This window comes from Poecilia mexicana, unplaced genomic scaffold, assembly GCF_051168715.1.
Source record: "Poecilia mexicana isolate PSO_F unplaced genomic scaffold, ASM5116871v1 scaffold_5, whole genome shotgun sequence".
Classification (NCBI taxonomy): Eukaryota; Metazoa; Chordata; class Actinopteri; order Cyprinodontiformes; family Poeciliidae; genus Poecilia; species Poecilia mexicana.
In genome coordinates this window covers 29422507-29429835 of record NW_028263374.1, presented here as the reverse complement: position 1 = coordinate 29429835, position 7329 = coordinate 29422507, and the positions used below count along the sequence as shown (strand labels likewise).

Below are 7329 nucleotides of genomic sequence, written 5' to 3'. Positions count from 1 at the left end.
TCTATCTTTTCTACTAGTAATGTCAAAACTCAGTTTTCCAAATTTCTGCAACTTACATGATGAGCATTACAAAAGACCTGTGTGTATGTGCACTCCTAAATGTGACTTTCATTCTTCTTTACTTGTAATTTCAATACTCAGTCCTCCCTATTCCTGCACCTTACATTTTGAGTATTACACAGGACTTGTGTGTATGTGCGCTTCTAAAAGTAATTTTCATTCTTTTCTACCTGTAATTTCAAAACTCAGTTTTTGAAATTTCTGCAACATACCTGATGAGCATTACACAAGACCTGTTTGTATGCATGCTTCTCAATGTACCTTTCATTCTTCTGTACTAGTAATTTCAAAACTCAGTCCTCCTTATTCCTGCACCTTACATTTTGAGTATTACACAGGACCTGTGTGTATGTGCGCTTCTAAATGTAGCTTTCATTCTTTTATATGTGTAATTTCAAACCTCAGTTCCCCCCTTTTATGCAGCTTACATATCAAGTGTTACACAAGACTTGTGTGTTTGAACAGTACTTAATATCATATCAAAAACTCTATTTTAGAAAATAAGTTGGTCGTTGGAGACCAAAATTACCTCATGAGGGTTGGTTGAACAGGATCCGCATGAATTCACGTCACCAACCTGACACGGTTCATCTTTGGAAATCTGAAATGTAAAGAACACTTACTGAATATGAGTTTGTTCCCAATTTAGAAAACAGTCCTCCCTATTCCTGCCCCTTACATTTTGAGTATTACACAGGACCTGTGTGTATGAGCGCTTTATGCAACTTTCATTCTTCTGTACTTGTAATTTCAAAACGTAGTCCTCCTTATTCCTTCCCCTTACATTTTGAGTATTACACAGGACCTGTGTGTATGAGCGCTTCTAAATGTAACTTTCATTCTTTTGTACATGTAATTTCAAAACTCAGTCCTCCCTTTTTATGTGGCTTACATATCAAGTATTACACAAGACCTGTGTGTTTGAACCGTACTTAACAGTCATCCCCAACCACAGGACCACGGACTAGTACGAGTCTGTGGACCAATTGGTACTGGGTCGCACAAGAAAAATATTTACATGTTACGTATTGTCTGAGTCTGGAAGATCCATTATTTTGAAAACCCTTTAACTGGATTCTCTCGGTTACGTCTTGTGCGGCAACATTGAGCCCACAATGAGTAAGAAAGCGATGTCTTTGGAAAGTTTCTTTGGAAAAGCGGAGAAAGACCAGAGACAGGAGAGTGGATTCATCCTGAACCTGTAGGTGACTCCCATGTTCCAAGCCCACTCTGCATAATATGCACTGGCTTACTAATGAGGCAATGAAGCTTCAAACTGCTTTGCCATTACACACCAAGCACCCTCTGCATTGGGTGTCATCGTTTCCCAGGTGGGATCATCTCATTGCAGAGAAACAAGCTCAGGACTCCCATTAATTTATAGTTGTGAGTTAAAATTTTCATGAAAATAAATGTTCATTTTTGTGGCGTATTCAAATCTTATTTTGAAGGGATGTGTGAACGTTGCCAGAGCGACCAGAGTCTGAGAGCATTATGGCAGTTATCGAGACGAGAGAAATAGAGCTTGTAAGTCTTAAGTCTGGTTCACATGGCATGATTTTAGGATTCAGACGATTTTCCAAACTTCTGTGACCACAGAGCTGATAAAAGTACAACAGGTTCGTGTGTCCAGCCACATAACAGGAGCAAATCGTGCCATGTGAGCAGGCTTTAGTACAAAATAATGTCACGTTAATTTAATGGATAGCTGAAAAGTTACCGGGTTTATCAACTGTGGTAGCAATTTTGCTCCAACTCCACTCCTCATCATTTCTATGGATATTCTTTGTACGAAATGCTGAATAAACATTCATGCCATTTCCACATATATTCGATGTCCACCGGACTCATTTGTGCATGTCTGCTCAGCTCTTTGGGATTCCCCTCCATGAGCTACGTCACCGCGCTTTCTGATTGGCTACCTGTCAAGTTCAACAGGTTGAGTTCTAGCTCCCAATCAAGTAAAAACCCTACAAGTTGCTAGAATATGCCTGATTTTAGATCAGAGCAGTCCCAATGTTCCAACGACTGGATGCGATCATGCCACAGATGGCAGGATGAACAGTTACAATTATCGTGAGCAACGTTCTAAGATTGCTGTAAGGGGAAATTAAGGGTAAAAAAAGAACCCGAGCCTCAGAAAAATTGCCAAGTCTTGACCGGTCCGCGGTGATAAAAAGGTTGGGGACCACTGGTACTCAATATAATTTCAAAGACTTTATCTTAGAAAATAAGTTGGTCGTTGGAGACCAAAATTACCTATGGAGGGTTGGTTGAAATCTGAAATGTAAAGAACACTCACTAAATGTGAGTTTGTTCCCAATGTAGAAAGCAGTCCTCCCTATTCCTGCAGCTTACATATTGAGTATTACACAGGACCTGTGTGTATGCGTGCTTCTCAATGTAACTTTCATTCTTCTGTACTTGTAATTTTAAAACTCAGTCCTCCCTATTCCTGCACCTTACATTTTGAGTATTACACAGGACCTGTGTGTATGCATGCTTCTCAATGTAACTTTCATTCTGCTGTACTTGTAATTTCAAAACTCAGTCCTCCCTATTCCTGCACCTTACATTTTGAGTATTACACAGGACCTGTGTGTATGCGTGCTTCTCAATGTAACTTTCATTCTTCTGTACTTGTAATTTCAAAACTCAGTCCTCCTTATTCCTGCACCTTACATTTTGAGTATAACACAGAACCTGTGTGTATGCGTGCTTCTCAATGTAACTTTCATTCTTCTGTACTTGTAATTTCAAAACTCAGTCCTCCTTATTCCTGCACCTTACATTTTGAGTATTACACAGGACCTGTGTGTATGTGCGCTTATCAATGTAACTTTCAGTCTTCTATACTTGTAATTTCAAAAGCCAGTCCTCCACTTTTATGCAGCCAACATATGTAGGATTACACAACACATGTGTGTTTGAACAGTACTTCATATCATTTCAATTACTTTATTTTAGAGAAAAAGTTGGTCGTTGGAGACCAAAATGTGCACTTCTAAATGTAATTTTCATTCTTCTATACTTGTAATTTGAAAACTCAGTCCTCCCTTTTTATGCAGCCAACAAATCTAGTACTACACAACACCTATGTGTTTGTACTCTACGTAATATCATTTCAATTACTTTAATTTAGAGAATAAGTTGGTCATTGGAGACCAAAATTACCTCAGGAGGGTTGGTTGAACAGAATCCACATGCATCCATGTCACCAGCCTGACACAGTTCATCTTTGGAAATCTGAAATGTAAAGAACACTCACTAAATGTTTGTTCCCAATATAGAAAACAGTCCTCCCTATTCCTGCACCTTACATTTTGAGTATTACACAGAACCTGTGTGTATGCGTGCTTCTCAATGTAACTTTCATTCTTCTGTACTTGTAATTTCAAAACTCAGTCCTCCTTATTCCTGCACCTTACATTTTGAGTATTACACAGGACCTGTGTGTATGTGCGCTTCTAAATGTAATTTTCATTCTTCTATACTTGTAATTTCAAAACGCAGTCCTCCCTTTTTATGCAGCTAACATATCTAATATTACACAACACATGTGTGTTTGAACAATACTTAATATCATTTCAATTACTTTATTTTAGAGAGTAAGTTGGTCATTGGAGACCAAAATTACCTCTGGAGGGTTGGTTGAACAGGATCCGCATGCGTCCACATCACCAACCTGACAGTTCATCTTTGGAAATCTGAAATGAAGGGATGTACACTGAATGAGTCCATACTTCTCAATAGAAAAATGAAGTCCACCTACTGAATGTGCCTGTCCACTTCTTGTTTTCAACTATAATGAAACCCTGTACTACAACTTGACATATCCTTCAAATATGTCTTCAGTGCTACTTGAATGATTTTTGATAGTATTTTCACACTTATAAGCACCTTTCTTCTCCATGGCCAGTCAAAATCACCATAATTATAAGTGATTTCTTTCCCTGGACCAATATATTTGAGTGCAAATAAACAGATGAGGTCTTCCATCCACTCTTTTAACTTTCATTTTGCTGTTTGGGTTCATCTGATCATTTACCAGCCTCCCCAATCATCCATCCTCTCTGGCAACATCAACACTAAAATATTAAGTATGAAAATAAGAATAATTATACCATGCAAGGGAAAGGATTTTGCATATTTGGTGTTTGCATGTCAGAAGAATATTCCTCTACCAACTAAAACTACTTTTACTGATGAAGCTGAAAATGTTTACATCACTGTATTTAGATGTAAAATAAAAACACAACAACCTTGAAACAGTCGCATACCAAAGCTTTTGTCCATTGAAGTTGAAATCAAACATAAGAACCTCGAGTGTATCATGGTAAACTTTCAGTCGGTTTTCTTGTTCCTTTCTACTTATGACTTCTCTGTACTCAATAAGGAAATCTGCTTTTTGAACACACCCCAACCTGTAGGTACACATAATAAGTAGGATAAACTTTAAACAATGCAGATATATCAAATAGTAGCAATTGAAATGAATATTTTTCAAAATCAGTTAATTGATCTAATTGGATGTCTTTCTGTGGTTACTTAAACATTTTTTGTCAACTGAATGCAACTCATTATTTTGTACTTGTAATTTCAAAACTCAGTCCTCCATATATTTATTGAGGACAGTTACAAGTACCTGGGAATACCACAAGCAAATGGCAACCTCGATGAGGTCACAAGGAAAGGAGCCACAGTCAAATACCTCCAATGAATAAGGCAAGTCCTGAGAAGCCAGCTCAATGGCAAGAACAAGATCCGTGCAATAAACACCTATGCCTTACCAGTAATCAGATACCCTGCTGAAATAATTAGCTGGCCAATGGAAGAGATAAAGGCCACGGATATTAAGACTTGGAAGCTACTAACCATGCATGGAGGGTTCCACCCCAAATCCAGCACCCTGAGACTGTACACAAGCCGTAAGGAAGGAGGCAGAGGACTAGCAAGTGTGAGAGCCACTGTCCAGGATGAAACATCCAAGATCCATAAATACATGAAGGACAAAGCCTCAACAGACGATGTGCTCAGCGAATGTCTCAGGCAATGGGGAACAGAGGACGAGGTGCTAGAGGTACCATCATGGGAGGACAAGCCCCTACATGGGATGTACCACCGACAAATAACTGAAGTGGCTGATATCAGGAAATCCTACCAATGGCTGGAAAAAGCTGGACTCAAGGACAGCACAGAGGCCCTCATCCTGGCTGCACAGGAACAGGCCCTAAACACCAGAGCAATAGAGGCTCAGATCTACCACACCAGACAAGACCCAAGGTGTAGGTTGTGCAAGGAGGCCCCTGAGACAGTCCAGGACATAACAGCAGGGTGCAAGATGCTGGCAGGGAAAGCATACATGGAACGACATAACCAAGTGGCGAGCATAGTGTACAGGAACATCTGTGCAGAATATGGACTGGAAGCCCCAAGATCGAAGTGGGGAACACCCCCAAAGGTGGTGGAGAATGACCGAGCTAAGATCTTGCGGGACTTCCAGATCCAGATAGACAAGATGGTAATGGAGAACCAACCGGACATTGTGGTGGTGGATAAAGAACAGAGGAAAGTTGTTGTGGTGGATGTAGCAATACCAAGTGACTACAACATCAGGAAAAAGGAGCATGAGAAACTGGAGAAATACCAGGGCCTCAGAGAGGAACTGGAAAAGACCTGGAAGGTGAAGACCACAGTGGTGCCTGTGGTCATCGGGGCCTTCGGGGCAGTCACCCCCAAACTGGAGCAGTGGCTAAAACAGATCCCAGGAACAACATCAGACAGCTCAGTCCAGAAATGTGCAGTTCTAGGCACAGCCAAGATACTGCGCAGAACCCTCAAGCTCCCAGGCCTCTGGTAGAGGACCCGAGCTCAGAGGATGAAAGAGACCACCCGCGGAGGGTGAGAAGGGAATTTTTTTAATTTTATTTTATATACATAAGCTTCTATTGTATTTTGAGCAGTTGCTTGTCTCCTTCGGAATAAGAAAGATGTTCTGATTATAATGATCATCGATCATGATCTATGCTAATAATGTGCAATATAAAAATAGTTTAAAAGTGAAAAAGCAAAACAAAAGAAAAAAACGATCATTTAATAAACTCTGGAATCCTGTGCATAATATAGTCACAACTCACCTTTAAATGAATTGAGGTATTTTACATCACATCCTTCTTTATCTTCACCTAAGGAGCAATAACTGGAATCATGTTTGCTCTCTTGAGACCTTGTTGTTGACATCTCCTGCAAAGATCAGAGAATACAACATGATACTGTACACCAGGGGTGTCAAACTCCAGGCCTCGAGGGCCAGGGTACTGCAACTTTTAGATGTTTGTCTGGTCTAAAACACCTTAAGTATATGACTGAATTAGCTTCTCAGTGCAATCAAGTTGATGACCACCCCATTTTATCCAGCCATGTGGCATCAGAAACACATCTAAAAGTTGCTGGACACCAGCCCTTAAGACCTTGAGTTTGACACCCCTGCTGTACACAATATGATTTGATGTTATTGTATGTGAAAATGTACTGAAGTACACAGTACTACATAATTGACTTTCTATTGACAGATTCTCAAAATCTTCAAATATTAAAACATTATCTTAATAGTAATGATTATTACCTAGGAGCATTTGTGCCTGTGAAATAATATCACTCACTGATATACAGAAAATGACCAAATACAGTTTTATCTAATTCAGGAGTGAGCCACCTTCCCTTTAAACTCTGGTACACTGACTAACATGGTTGGTAATTACTAGCTAAAATGCTGCAAATCAAATGCTTTGGTGTATCCAAGCATCAAGTAACCTACAACATTCAGCAAAATTACAAAACTATATGTACTTAAATGTCTTAAGAGATTCTGTATGAGTCTTACCTCTTTCTCCACGCAAAACAAATGAAACAAGTTCAATTAATACTAATGGCTTGCACCTGGACTTGACGGATTGTACCACATTGACAGAGGAGGAGGGGTACAACAAAAGGAGAATTCCATTTTGTTTCTGAAGCACACAAGGTCTGATTTTTTTCAGGAACAAGAAAATTTTGAGTAATATTTTGTAACTTTCATTCAATATTTCAAAGTTAAATAGTTTATCATACATTTTTCTTTAATTAAGAGGCAACAGTTAGATGGTATCTCCCACCAGCAATGTTGTCACTTCCTTTAATCATTTCTGTTCAATCAATTAATCATGTTTATTTGTATAGCACATTTCAGCAGCAGGGCAGTTCAAAACACTTTATATCATAAAAACAAAA

General features: G+C 39.2%; 1 long non-coding RNA gene across 1 annotated transcript in view; it reads right to left on the bottom strand.

Annotated features, from left to right (window-relative positions):
- Positions 1–3822, bottom strand: part of LOC148159808 (uncharacterized) — a 4908-nt gene extending 1086 nt beyond the window's left edge. The window contains exons 1-3 of the long non-coding RNA XR_015762907.1: positions 3698–3822; positions 3235–3306; positions 590–661 (exon numbers count right to left, since the gene is read on the bottom strand). This is a non-coding gene — a long non-coding RNA (uncharacterized LOC148159808). The remainder of the gene's footprint in view (positions 1–589; positions 662–3234; positions 3307–3697) is intronic.
- Positions 3823–7329: the final 3507 nt, after the last annotated feature.